We start from the raw sequence: 15,679 nt of genomic DNA, 5'->3' as shown, positions 1-15,679 counted from the left end.
TGCATCATTTGGGGAAATAATAACGTATTTAAAGTTCAATTATAATTGAAGAAGATATGACAGACTCCGATTACAGACTTGGAGGTAAAATTCTACATTACTTGACAAACTAACTGCATATATTTAGAGAAATTGCAAATATGTACAAGCACAACTATTTTAATTTAATATTTAAAATTTAACCAACAAATAAAAATATGTTTAAAATACAATATAATGTTATATAAAAAGAAAACAAGCTATAAAACATTAAAAAAAAATAATAATCATAAAGAAATAATTTCATACATTTGCCTTTCCCACTGACAAAGACATAAAGAGTCTAAAATTTTAAGGGTAAGTTCATTTTAACAGTGAAAGATAAAATATCCAAAATAAAATAAAGAAAATCACATTGTATAAATTATATAAATTTATTTGCATTTTGCAGAGAGAAATAAATATTTGATCTCTCTGGCAAACAAGACTTAATACTTGGTGGCAAAACACTTGTTGGCAAGCACAGCAGTCAGACATTTTTGTAGTTTATGATGAGGTTTGCACATGTCAGGAGGAATTTTGGTCCACTCCTCTTTGCAGATCATCTCTAAATCATTAAGATCTTGAGGCTCTTGCTTGGCAATTTGGAGCTTCAGCTCCCTTCATAAGTTTTCTATGGGGTAAGGTCTGGAATGGATACTTGCTAGGCCACTCCTTGACCTTAATGTGCTTCTTTTTGAGCCACTCCTTTGTTGCCCTGGCTGTATGCTTTGGGTTATTGTCATGCTGGAAGACCCAGCCACAACCCATTTTTAATGTCTTGGCAGAGGGAAGAAGGTTGTCACTCAGGATTTTAGGGTACATGGCTCCATCTATTATCCCTTTGATGAGGTGAAGTAGTTCTTTGCCTTAGCAGAGAAACACCCCCAAATCATAATGTTTCCACCTCCATGCTTGACAGTGGGGACGGTGTTCTTTGGGTCATAGGCAGTATTTCTCTTTCTCCAAACACGGTGAGTTAGTGAAGGCCAAAGAGCTCAATTTTTGTCTCATCTGACCACAGGACCTTCTCCCAATCACTCTCAGAATCTTCCAGGTGTTCATTGACAAACTTCAGATGGGCCTGCACATGTGCCTTCTTGAGCAGTGGGACTTTGCAGGCACTGCAGGATTTTAAGCCATTACAGTATAATGTGTTACCAATAGTTTTCTTGGTGACAGTGGTCCCAGCTGCCTTGAGATCATTAACAAGTTCCCCCCGTGTAGTTTTAGGCTGATCTCTTACCTTCTTCATGTTTCTGGATACCCCACGAGGTGAGATTTTGCATGGTGCCCCTGATCGATGTCGATTGACACTCATTTTGTATTTCTTCCATTTTCTTACTATTGCACCAACAGTTGTCTCTTTCTCACCCAGCGTCTTACTTATGGTTTTATAGCCTATTCCAGCCTTGTGCAGGTCTATGATCTTGTCCCTGACATCCTTAGAAAGCTCTTTGGTCTTGTCCATGTTGTAGAGGTTAGAGTCTGAATGATTAATTGAGTCTGTGGACAGGAGTCTTTTATACAGGTGACAATTTAAGACAGCTGTCTTTAATGCAGGTAACGAGTTCATTAGGAGCGTCTAAGTGGTCTGTAGGAGCCAGAACTCTTAATGGATGGTAGGGGATCAAATACTTATTTCTCTTTGCAAAATGCAAATAAATTTATATAATTTATACAATGTGATTTTCTGGATTTTATTTTGCATATTCTATCTCTCACTGTTAAAATTAACCTACCCTTAAACTTATAGATTGTTCATGTCTTTGTCAGTGGGCAAGGTTACAAAATCAGCAAGGGATCAAATAATAATTTCCTTCACTGTATTATACAAAGACACATACTATGTGCAATAATAAGTATAATACCAGTATAGGTTGAATTGACTATTAAATATATTAGTTGATACTTTAAACATTAATACATCTTCACATTTTCTGGTTAAAATAATTCGCAGTATTTTTATTTTTACTGCACTGTTAACCGATTATTATAAAAAATATGTCCAAATGAAACAAGTGAGTAGCCTCCAAAACTGATGCAGTATTATTATTCAGGATCTCTCAATACTCTTCATCTACAGTGGGAGAAAAAGTATTTAGTCAGCCACCAATGGTGCAAGTTCTCCCACCTAAAAAGAGGAGAGTGGCCTGTAATTGACATTATAGGTAGACCACAACTATGAGAGACAAAGTGAGAAAACAAATCCAGAAAATCACCTAGTCTGATTTGGCAAGATCTTTTTTTGCAAATAATGGTGGAAAATAAGTATTTAGTCATCTAAAAACATGCAAGATTTCTGGCTCTCACAGACCTGTAACTTCTTCTTTAAGAGTCTCCTCTGTACTCCACTCATTTCCTGTAGTAATGGCACCTGTTTGAACTTGTTATCAGTATAAAAAAAACACCTGTCCAGAACCTTAAACAGTCACACTCCAAACTCCACTATGGTGAAGACTAAAGAGCTGTCGAAAGACACCAGAAACAAAATTGTAGCCCTGTACCAGGCTGGGATCACTGAATCTGCAATAGACAAGCAGTTTGGTCTGATGAAATCAACTGTGGGAGCAATAATAAGAAAAGTGAAAACATACAAGACCACTGATAATCTCCCTCGATCTGGGGCTCAACGCAAGATCTCACCCTGTGGGGTCAAAATGATCCCAAGAACTGTGAGCAAAAATCCCAGAACCACATGGTGGGACCTAGTGAATGACCTGCATAGAGCTGGGACCACCGTAACAAAAGCTACCATCAGTAACACACTATGCCACCAGGGACTTGGATCCAGCAGTGCCAGACATGTTCCCCTGCTTAAGCCAGTACATGTCCGGGCCCGTCTGAAGATTGCTAGAGAGCATTTGGATTATCCAGAAGAGTATTGGGAGAATGTCATATGGTCTGATGAAACCAAATTAGAACTGTTTGGTAGAAACACAACTCATCATGTTTGGAGGAGACAGAATGCTGAGTTGCATCCAAATAACACCATACCTACTGTGAAGCATGGGAGTGGCAATATCATGCTTTGGGGCTATTTCTCTGCAAAAGGACCAGGACGACTGAGCCGGGTACATTAAAGAATGGATGGGGCCATTTATTGTGAGATTTTGAGTGCAAACCTCCTTCCATCAGTAAGAGCATTGAAGATGAAACGTGGCTGGGTCTTTCAGCATGATAATGATCCCAAGCACACCGCCAGGGCAATGAAGGAGTGGCTTTGTAAGAAGCATATGAAGATCCTGGAGTGGCCTAGCCAGTCTCCAGATCTCAACCCCATTGAAAACCTTTGGAGGGAGTTGAAAGTCCGTGTTGCCCAGCAACAGGCCCAAAACATCACTGCTCTAGAGGAGATCTGCATGGAGGAATAGGCCAACATACCACCAACCGTGTGTGCTAACCTTATGAAGACTTACAGAAAACGTTTGATCTCTGTCCTTGCCAACAAAGGATATATAACAAAATATTGAGATGAACTTTTGTTATTGACCAAATACTTATTTTCCACCATAAATTGCAAAAAAATCTTGCCAAATCAGAGAAGGTGATTTTCTGGATTTGTTTTCTCATTTTGTCTCTCGTAGTTATGGTCTACCTATGATGTCAATTACAGGCAAAACTCATCTTTTTAAGTGGGAAAACTTGCACAATTGGTGACTGAATAAATATTTTTTCCCCCACTGTATGTAGAGAAAAAACACACATAAATCATTTGTTTCGATTATATTATGTATTATAAAAGTATAGATTGCGAATATAAAATAAAAATGTTGTAAGTAGAAATAGAACCAGAAAGGCTAGTGAATAAGAAAAAAAAACAATTAAAAAACAATGTAAAAAAACCACACGCAAGTAGCCTATTGCTGCATCATCAAAAGTTCACTACTCATTGTGGGAATGTAGACTAATAGTTATCAACTCTCCAAAGGAAAGGAGATAACTTACTGATTGCTGAGGTCTGATTGTTGGGACCCCAAGCTCTGGAAACCTTAGATTGAGACAATCCACCTCCACCTTTTAAATGGAGAGGAGGTGTGCATATATCTATAGCACTCCCTGATGTGAGACAGCGGCCTCTTAGAGCCAGACAAGTGAGGCAGAGACTCAGGTTCTTGTTCACACCAACAGTCTTTTTTTCACACCACAATGTGTTACAGACCTGGAAACCCAGAACACAGCCAGTTCACATAAATACAGTCTAAATAAATGTCCAGGTAGCCTCCTGCACCGCTCTAGGAATCCTGGGTGCAGGGGTCTGCTTTATAATGTCCAGGTTTCTCAGTGCTGGCCTATGTTTGCTGCACACAGCCAGCTCACCCAGCACCTGCTGCTCCAACAGCCTGGATCCCAACTGAGACACACCCTGCTGTGCTCTGCAGGATTAAATGTATTTCCCTGGACATGAGCCTGTTGCAAAGCCTGGACTGGAGGGAGAGTTCCATCCCACTGCCAAACCTACAGATCTCTCCAAAAATAAAAGCCCTAACAGGTTTAATTAAACAAAATACTTGGTCAAATATCTTGACCAAGTTCACACTCTTTTATTTTGTGTTGCACTCACAGCGGTAACTGTGACTACAACACACTCCAGCAGGTCTCACAAGTAGAGATGAGCGAACCGGTCGCGGTTCGGCTCGAGTTCGGTTCGCCGAACGGAGGTCTCGTTCGAGTTCGGTTCGGTGAACCGGTTCGGCGAACCACTCGAACCGCATAGGAAACAATGGGAGGCAATCACAAACACATAAAAACACCTAGAAAACACCCTCAAAGGTGTCCAAAAGGTGACAAACAACTCACAACACAACACAAACACATGGGAAAGTGACAAGGACATATACTCATGCGAAAACAAAAGAGCTGGACAAGGAAAAAGAGGAGGAGACACAGATATAGGCATGGCATGCCCTTCTAAAATCATGTAAAACACCGCAAGGTTACTCCAAGCAGAGTCTCCCTTTTTTCCAAAAGTTGGGCCACACACACATCCACCCCTTCAGTGGCAGCACTTGTGCCCCAGTTGTACACTTCACAGCTAGATTTGCATCAAGCACATTCAAAAATACGCCATCTTTAACCGTCCCCAGGATGACACCGGGGTAGGTAGCTAAGTCTTTCCTGATCCCAGCTCTGTTCATCTTGGATCATTTTTAAAAACACTGTAAGCAAGGGTTACTCCAAGCGGAGTCTCCCTTTTATCCAAAAATTGGGCCACACACACACCCACCCACCCCTTCAGTGACAGCACTTGTGCCCCAGTTGTACACTTCACAGCTAAATTTGCATCAAGCACATTCAAAATCCACAAGCATTTACTCTCCCCAGGATGACACAGGGGTAGTAAATTCCTTGTGGATTCATGACTTGTTCATTTTGATGAACGTTAGTCTGTCCACATTGTCACTGGACAGACGCGTGCGCTTATCTGTCAGCACACACCCAGCAGCACTGAAGACACGTTCATAGACAACGCTGGCAGCTGGACACGACAAAATCTCCAAGGCGTAAGTGGAGAGCTCTGGCCATTTTTCAAGATTTGAAGCCCAAAATGAGCAAGGCTCCATTTGCAAAGTAATGGCATCGATGTTTATTTGGAGATACTCCTGTATCATCCTCTCCAGCCGTTGACTATGTGTCAGACTTGTTGTCTCTGGTGGCCTTGCAAAGGATGGTCTAAACAAATTATGAAAAGATTCAATAAAATTGCTGTTACCAGCACCAGATACGGTGCTACTGGTACGGGTAGACTGTTGAAGATGACGAGACCGTCCCATATTTGTCAAGTTACAACTGGGAGATTCACTCCCTGCTAGAGATGAGCAAACCGGTCGCGGTTCGGCTCGAGGTCGGTTCGCCGAACGGACGTCCCGTTCGAGTTCGGCTCGTCGAACGTTCGACGAACCGAACTCGAACTGCATAGGAAACAATGGCAGGCATTCACAAACACATAAAAACACCTAGAAAACACCCTCAAAGGTGTCCAAAAGGTGACAAACAACTCACAACACAACACAAACACATGGGAAAGTGACAAGGACTTATACTCATGCGAAAACAAAAGAGCTGGACAAGGAAAAAGAGGAGGACACACAGATATATGAGTATATGCAAGGAAACATCGATGCCATTATTGTGCAACTTGAGCCCTGCTCATTTTAGGCTTCCAATCTGGATAAATTGCCTGAGCTCGACACGTACGCCTTGGGGATCTTGTCGTGTCCTGCAGCCAGCGTTCTCTCGGAACCTGTCTTCAGTGCTGCTAGGGGTCTGCTGGCAGATAAGCACACGTGTCTGTCCACTGACAATGTAGACATGGCTCTCAGAGGACTTTTCTTCCCCTGGGTCAGCCAGGGGACGGGAAAGGCACGCGTATTTTTGAGAGTGCTTCATGCAAAGCATCTTTTTCATTTTGAAAAGGGGGATCAAGTGATGCCAGTCACGTGGGGTGTGTGTGGCCCAATTAGTGGAAACGAGGGAGACTGTGGTTGGAGTCCCCTCGCTGTGTTTCTAAAAGAACCAAGATGAACAAGTCATGGCTCTCAGAGGACTTTTCTTCCCCTGGGTCAGCCAGGGGACGGGAAAGGCACGCGTATTTTTGAGAGTGCTTCATGCAAAGCATCTTTTTCTTTTTCAAAAGGGGGGTCAACTGATGCCAGTCAAGTGTGGAGTGTGTGGCCCAATTAGTGGAAACGAGGGAGACTGTGGTTGGAGTCCCCTCGCTGTGTTTCTAAAAGAACCAAAATGAACAAATCATGGCTCTCAGAGGACTTGTCTTCCCCTGGGTCAGCCAGGGGATGGGAAAGGCACGCGTATTTTTGAGAGTGCTTCATGCAAAGCATCTTTTTCTTTTTCAAAAGGGGGGTCAACTGATGCCAGTCAAGTGGGGTGTGTGTGGCCCAATTAGTGGAAACGAGGGAGACTGTGGTTGGAGTCCCCTCGCTGTGTTTCTAAAAGAACCAAAATGAACAAATCATGGCTCTCAGAGGACTTGTCTTCCCCTGGGTCAGCCAGGGGATGGGAAAGGCACGCGTATTTTTGAGAGTGCTTCATGCAAAGCATCTTTTTCTTTTTCAAAAGGGGGGCCAACTGATGCCAGTCAAGTGGGGTGTATGTGGCCCAATTAGTGGCAACGAGGGAGACTGTGGTTTGAGTCCCCTCACTGTGTTTCTAAAAGAACCAAGATGAACAAGTCATGGCTCTCAGAGGACTTTTCTTCCCCTGGGTCAGCCAGGGGACGAGAAAGGCACGCGTATTTTTGAGAGTGCTTCATGCAAAGCATCTGTTTCATTTTGAAAAGGGGGATCAAGTGATGCCAGTCAAGTGGGGTGTGTGTGGCCCAATTAGTGGCAACGAGGGAGACTGTGGTTGGAGTCCCCTCGCTGTGTTTTACATGATTTTCGAAGGGCATGACATGCCTAAGAGGTTGAGTTTCATCATCTGCAACTTGTTGGCAACAGAAAGGCTGCCTTTACACCCTTTTGAGACCGAGGATTTTTGAGACCTTATGCCCATTGCAGTGCCCCAAGAGCCGATGGCCAGTCGTCACTCCTTCTCCAAGAAAGGCGTGCACGCGCTACCACAGTAGGTCGCACACAACCTCACCGATTCCTTGAGAAACTCTGTGTGTGACAGGGTGCATTTCAACACAGATACTTGGACCAGTAAGCATGGACAGGGGAGTTACATGTTGCTGACTGGGCACTGGGTAACTATGGTGAGAGATGGAGAAGGGTTTGCTGTACAAGTCTTGCCGTCCCCACGACTTGTGTGTCAATCCTTCCTCTGTATGTACAAGTTCCTCCAGTGCTTCTGCCTCCTCAACCTCGTGTGGGTCCTCCACCTTGGCCCAAACCCTGTGTGGTCAGGCCACCCTTCCTTGTAACTGCGCCCAAGGAATCCCACACACCTCCTTACTATGCTGGCAGCAGAGCTCAAGGCCATCAGGCGGTCAAATGTTTACTTTGAAATGTAGGGGAAATGTGAGACACCGCTGAGGAATTGTGGACGGTTAGCTCTGGAGAGTGAGACCGAGTTTCATCAATGGTTGTCTACACTCAACCAGCAGTCAGGGGAGGTCGGGTGCGACAATGATGCAAACCAGTCTGCGACCCTTCTTCAGGGCAATGTGACACACGTGCCTTGTATGGCTCACGTGTTGAATCTGGTTGTCCAGCAATTTTTAAAACACTATCCCAGCCTACATGGCCTTCTGCAGAGGGCACGGTGTAACGCCTGCCTGGATCGACACACTCAGATGGGCTGTAAAGGATAGGCTAGAGGCAAGCCACTCACCAAGCTGGACACCCAGAACCCTGAAACCCTTTAACCCCTATACAGTGATTTGGAATTACACAGGGTCCATGTTGATCAATACCTGTGGAAGGCTGCAGTTCCAGAGAATAGTAGTCATGCAGGGTCAAAAACATTAATTGAGGAAGAGGAACAGAATGGGATGGCCAGGACTTAATCAGAAAACAAGCAGAGGTGAAATGCGGATCGGCCAACGAGGTACATAAACAGCAAGCAGGAAACGTAGTCACTCAGGTAACAAGCACACAAACTCATAAAACTGAACTGGGGGTAACAGTAACAAGAGGTTCATATCTTTGTCTGGCAGTGGTCTGCAGACAGGAGGGACCTAAAAAAGGATGTGGTGTCTTCCCATTGGGACTAGAGTACAAATTGATTGAGTGGACTACGTTGGTGACTTAACAGCCGTGTGCGGCAATGATGCAAACCTGTCTGCGGCCCTTCGTCAGGGCAATGTGACACACGGGCCTTGTATGGCTCACGTGTTGAATCTGATTCTCCAGCAATTTTTAAAATACCATCCCGGCCTACATGGCCTTGTGCAGCGGGCACGCTGCTATGTGCTCACTTTCATCCTTTGCACCCAGCAGCTCAACAACTTTCATCGCTCCGGAAGTCTTAGGGTCTGGCAGTTAAACGCCGGAAATGCGATGTTCCGACACGCAGGAATTGGAATCTGCACATGTTGCAGCGTGTGTGGCAGCACCGCAGAGCCCTGCTGAAATACGGTATGACGTATACCCTGGGCTAACTTGATCCAGAGGTGGTGCAGATCACGCTGCTGGAGTGGTGTCAGATCAAGGACCTATGCACCCTTCTACACAGTTTACAAATGTCGACGAAGATGTTTAGCACTGGCAATGCCGTGACAATTCTGGTCATCTACATGATGGAGCACACTGTAAGCATTATTCGGAGTCAGGTATTGGTCCAAGAGGAAGGTGAGGAAGTATAGGAGGAGTCATATGCAGAAGGGATAATAAGATCTACAAGGTCCATACGGTAAGCGGCACCTAGGCAGCAGTTATGGTGGGGGATAGGGATTAACAAGGGCGCATAGTATCAGCAAAAATTGTTGAGGAAGGTGCAGGAGCCATGAAGAAATGGAGGACGAACTTGCGATGGGCATGGAAGACTCAGCAGATGAGTGAGAGCTTGCTCACATTTCGGTTGTGCGAGGTTGGGGGGAGAGGGCAGAGGAAGGAGGCACGATTCTCACCTCTCTGCTACCAACACACCAAGGCATCCTCCTGGATGCACAAGACACATGAGCGTCTTCTTGCTGCACTACCTACAACATGACCCTCGGATTGTACGAATTCGAAGTAAAGCTAACTACTGGGTTGCTACACTGTTAGATCCCCGGTACAAGACAAAATTTGGCGAAATAATTCCTGCCATATAAAGGGACGCACGTGTACAGGAGTATCTTCAGAAGGTGGTACGCAATCTTCGATCTGCTTTTCCACTAAACACCAGTGCTGCACAGAGTGAATCTCAATGCTTTGTCATGGATAGGAGGAAATGGTCTTTTACTTGTCCACATCTGAGGGACCGAGGGCTGGCTGCTGTGCTGAGATGGCATTGAGTACGGTGTCCCTGCAGAGTTGCACTTTTGGTCATATACAAAATGAGTTGAAAAAGGACAGATGCTGGTGGAAAGGGGAACAGGTGTGTTGGAAAGGGGAAAAAAGTTTTGGTCCGTGGGTTTGGTGGTTAAGCAAAAGTAACATTTGATGAAGAAACACCATCTGTTACGGTGGGACTGGCAGATTTGGATAAGGTGGTATATACTATGTTACCGCTATATAACGAAAATTAATAAGAAAAGAAAGAGAAAGGTATATATCCCCATCAGCAGTCAATGTCCACCGTGCTCCCAGATGGAAAAGGAGAGGTTGGCAACTGGAAGGTTCGGTGGAGGATACAGAGCTGTGTGGCTATGAAACTAATAGTAGCCTGAACCAAGTTAGACGCCACTCGGATCTTGAGACTGGGAGCCCTGTTAGCGTCACAGGGTCCACACGCCCACCCAGCCCAGGAACTCCCTGTTAACATCACAGGGGCCATTCAGTACGCTGACCGTGTGCATTGGGGCCACACCTGTGGACAGCAGGCGCATCAGCAGCAGCAGGCCTGTTAATGCCACTGGGCTGCACAAGCAGGACTTGTAGGACAGGAGCTGGTCTTAACCGTTCTGCGTTACCAACTGTGGTGGCGGCCTGCATCGACGCCCTATCCCTGCCTACCTCTGGCCTAAAGCCGCAATGGGTTCAACACATGGAGGTGTGCTCTTTCGGAGCATAATAGAAGACTGCGCACCTCCTTGTTGTCTCCAGCCCCTTTTATAACCTGGGTCCGCCCCAAACCAGGGTGGACCACAATGCACCTTCTGGAGACAAAAGCAGAGTGATACGTCATGAGTGGCATAACTAGCGTCCTATTTGGAACCGCAACTTCAATGATGACCTCATGGCTGTCATGACCCAAACACCTCACCAGTCATCGTCTGACCATCAATAATGAGGTGACAAGTCATAGGGGCGGGCCTCTGCAAGCCATTTGGGAGTGGCCTGGCCACATCGTCAGGACACCTGATGCCCTGTGGTCTAAATGGGCCCCCCACATCAGGGGCAGGGCCAAAGAGTTCATTACCGGACCTAGTCTCTGATGCAGTAAGTGCCTGAGCATGCTCAGTAGCATGAAATACAGTCTCCGAAAAAAGACTATCAGCTTTAGCATGGTGTCTAGGCACAAAACAGGACTAAGGCGGGCTTTGCACGCTGCGACATCGGTAACAATGTGTTACCGATGCTGCATCGATAGTCCCGCCCCCGTCTCACGTGCAATATCTAGTGAAAGCTGCCGTAGCGATTATTATCGCTACGGCAGTTTCACACGCACATACCTGCCGTGCGACGTCCCTCTGGCCGGCGACCCGCCTTCTTCCTAAGGGGGCGGGTCGTGCGGCGTCACAGCGACGTCACACGGCAGGCGGCCAATTGAAGTGGAGGGGCGGAGATGAGCAGGATGTAAACATCCCGCCCACCTCCGTCCTTCTCATTGCAGCCGGCGGCAGGTAAGGTGAAGTTCCTCGCTCCTGCGGCTTCATACACAGCGATGTGTGCTGCCGCAGGAGCGAGGAACAACATCGCACCTGTCGCTGCACCGGCATTATGGAAATGTCGGAGGCTGCAGCGATGATACGATAACGACGCTTTTGCGCTCGTTCATCGTATCATCTAGGATTTACACACTACGACATCGCAAGTGACGCCGGATGTGCGTCACTTTCCATTTGACCCCACCAACATCGCACCTGCGATGTCGTAGTGTGCAAAGCCCGCCTTAGACACGGCACGGAGTGCAAGTACCTGTGCAAAGAGGCTTTTCGCACTAAGTGTGGGAGCATGCGCTGTAGCCCGAAATGAAGACTTAGCCTCAGGAATGGCACAGTCAGGCTGAGCATACTCACTAGGCGAAACACTGGAGTTAGGCTGCGGCTGGGGTAAATCGGCACACGCATGCGCACTAGCTGCCTCTCCACACTTAGACGTGGAGGAGAAAGCAGCCAGCTGGACAACCTGAGGCACAGGCCTAAATGGCAGCTGATGCCTGGGCGCAACTGAAACCGCAGCAGGCTGCTTGCGTTTAAGGCGTCACCGTTTTGTAACAACAAATACCATCCAAAAGAACAGGTGTACTTCTTCCCATGGATAATCTGATATGATCCCTTTTTTCATGGACACGACCATCGCTAACAAATGTAGATGAGGCCAAAACAGCAGCTGCTTCAATGGATCTGAAGTGCTCCATAAAGTGGCCTCTCCTCCACCCCAATTTCAAGATCCCAAATACTCCATTCCTCTGTGGTGTCAATCCAATCGCACTTGCTTCCTAACAGCTCTCAAGTTTCCACCATCCCTGCTGAGTATGGGGTGACAGAGATGGTTGAGTTTGCATAGCTGTTCAGTCGCACTATAGCCTGGGAATCAGAGGTCTGCTCCAAAGCTGCAATGAGTACAGACAAGGAAGTTATTATTATTTTTATTATTATTGATTTATAGAGCACCATTGATTCCATGGTGCTGTACATGAGAAGGGGGTTACATACAGAATACATATACAAGTAACTATAGACAGACTGGTACAGAGGGAAGAGGGCCCTGCCCTTCCGGGATTACATTCTAAAGGATTTTTGGGAGGAGACAGTAGGAGTGGTTTAGGTTGAGCGTCAAGTACGTATGGTGGTGGTGTCATTGAAGGTTATAGTCATTTCTGAACAGATGAGTTTTCAGATTCAGTTTGAAGCTTGCGTGTGTAGCAGATAATCTGACGTGTTGAGGTAGCGAGTTCCATGAGACAGGGGAAATGATCTGCGCAGATGGCCAGAAGCTTTGTGAGTGGGATCCAGGCCCCGATGAAGAAGGTGCTGAGCCTAATCTACACCCTCATTTCCAAAAAGTAAATCCTCCTGGTGGAGACAATGGGGAACATGATGAGGAGCACAGATACCTGATTGGAAGGACAACTTTACTATTCGGTCAGGGCAGGAAGAGGTTGTCTCGGAGGACTCAGGACGAGGGGAATGAAAACACACAGGGTTATTGATGAGGTTGGAGACCACACTTACTGTCAAACCAAAGTCAGCCAGTCGATGAGGTCAGCAGAGGAGGTGGAGGAGGATGCTACTGACGACGAGGTTACGTTGCTCCTTCCTGGCCAGAGACAAAGTACTGGAAGCACGTCAACAACTGAATCCTGGACCACAACTTTGACTCTGAGCAGAAGTCGTGTTGGCTATGCAGGTCGCATGGGCTGTAAGCCTTTCCTAGCCTGTGAATTTTTGGACATCGCAAAGGATCACCCAAGTCATGGAATCTGTAAGATTTGTCAACAATCTGTAAGTAGAAGGCAAAAACTCACACTTTTGAGTACTTCCTCCATGAAGTAACACATGGATATGAATTGACAGCGTGAAGGTGTATTGCTCAGCTTTAGCAACTGTCAACGCAATATGCTTATTTGCCGTTCATTGCATGCATTGTTGCAGACTACAAACAAGGGGCTGCTGTTTTTTGGATCTGCCTTTGGTCACTATAGCAATAGAAAATTGCTCTTCGGGTGTGGACTTGGAGATGCTGTCTATGAACAGAAGGAAAAGCTAAAGGTGTGTGTTACAGCAAGGAGCCACCGCGGAAACACTTCGTTCAATTGTGAGGGGAGTTGTGTTGTACTTTGATGATGAGCACTGTAACGTCAGTCAGCAGCATCCTGTGCCGCAGACCAACATTCTTACGGTGCTGTCTATACTGTTTACCGTGAGAGGAGCGTAAAGTCTGTATTTCTGGCAACTGGACATCACAGTACCCGGGTACGGTAGGCTGTGCCCAGACAATAATGCGGGCACGCAACACTTTGTTTTATTAGCAAAACACATATCTGTTCTGGGTAGGCCGACTATATAGACAATAAGACTTGCTGCCTCTGCACTGTCAAATTGTCACGTACAGTTTAAATCATAGAGGGACAGCAACACATGTTTGCATTGACTGTTGCTTTTCAAGATTTCCATGACTGTGTTGCAGAGCTGTGTGGTTTGCATTCACACTGTTATCATCTGCATTATCTGTGAGGCTTCAGCTAACAAGGGTATTCAAGGGGGGTAATGTGTTTTGTCTATGTTTAGGTAGATAACTTGGAAGCTCTTGTGATGCGCCACTGGTAAGTCGTGTTCGCACACACACACACACACACACACACACACGCACAAACACACAATTACTGCTACACAGAGGGATTAGCAGGTAGTAGGCAACAGAATAGATTGTTCAATTATTTAAATTGTATGCATGGTTCTTATTGTTTGTTTTGGTAAAGTTAAACAATCATTTATCAACCCAACTGCCTAGAGTCCTTTTCCTGTTGCCTGGTTTTGCTGCATACTGGGGAGCCCACCCTGTACACGACTTAAAATGAAGCATAAGTCGCAATGTGAATTTCACTGTGCTACAATGCGGCCTAGCGTGCCTGTGCAACCACCGCCTGCCCCATCAAGTGCATCTGCGTGCTCTTCATCCTCTGTGACTGTGGGGACAGCAGTCACACATGGTTTTTCACACTGAACTTCCACTCCTTTACCCGCAACAGGGAGTGTGATTGGCAGGTCATCACTTGTTTTGGAAGTGGAAACAGAAGGTATTGTTGAGCTGTCAGACATCGAGAGAACCATCATTGGATGCAGGCTACATTATATCCACGCCTGCACCTTCGTCACAGATTGCCTGGACTACCTGCAGTTAATAATTGCATTCCAGAAATGGAAAGGAGTGTAGAATGCACATGTGTTGTACCTTGCTTGGCAGCAAAGGAACACTAACTTAGTATTCCAGACAATTTTAGGATGGCAGAATAAGAGTCAGCTCTTTGGGCAAATTAAATAGCGTGGCAAAAGTGGACAGATGGGTACAGTGGCCGTGTTCTGTGGGTACCAGGACAGTAAAATAAGCCTCACTTTCTATCCCTCCTAATGATCAAATGCAGCAAGGAATTCCCTGAGTTTGCTATAAAATTAGCATAGCAAAATATGCATGAGGGTAGAATGCAGAGGTGCTTGAGATTGCTTGGCACAAGTGGCACAATAAAGGAGTCCTACAGGCAGTTTTTGTATGCCACTAAGTTGCAGTATTTTTTGCAATCATTATAGCTTATTAAAAACAGAGCAGGAGGGTGTCATGCAGAGGTGCTGCACATAGCTTGGCACCAGTGGGGCACTAATGGAGTACAACAGCCACTTCTTGTATGCCACTAAGTTTCCTCAGTGTTTGCTAGTATAATGGCTTAGTAACAATGAGTTTGAGTGTGCAATGCAGGCAGACGTACTGCAAATATCTGTGCACTACTGGGACTATACAGAAGTCCAACAGCCACGTTTAGGATGACACTAGGTACACTCAGTGTTTGCTAGTATAATGGCTTAGTTATAATGAGTTTGAGTGTGCAATGCAGGCAGACGTTCTGCAAATATCTTTGCACTAGTGGGACTATACAGAAGTCCAATAGCCACGTTTAGGAAGCCACTAGGTTCACTGAGTGTTTGCTAGTATAATGGCTTAGTAACAATGAGTTTGAGTGTGCAATGCAGGCAGACATGCTGCAAATATCTTTGCACTAGTGGGACTATACAGAAGTCCAATAGCCACGTTTAGGATGCCACTAGGTTCACTGAGTGTTTGCTAGTATAATGGCTTAGTAACAATGAGTTTGAGTGTGCAATGCAGGCAGACGTGCTGCAAATATCTTTGCACTAGTGGGACTATACAGAAGTCCAATAGCCACGTTTAGGATGCCA

The sequence above is a fragment of the Anomaloglossus baeobatrachus genome, chromosome 5 (genome assembly GCF_048569485.1).
Source record: "Anomaloglossus baeobatrachus isolate aAnoBae1 chromosome 5, aAnoBae1.hap1, whole genome shotgun sequence".
Lineage (NCBI taxonomy): Eukaryota > Metazoa > Chordata > Amphibia > Anura > Aromobatidae > Anomaloglossus > Anomaloglossus baeobatrachus.
The sequence above is the reverse complement of the archived record's forward strand: the minus strand, read 5'-3'. Positions refer to the sequence as shown.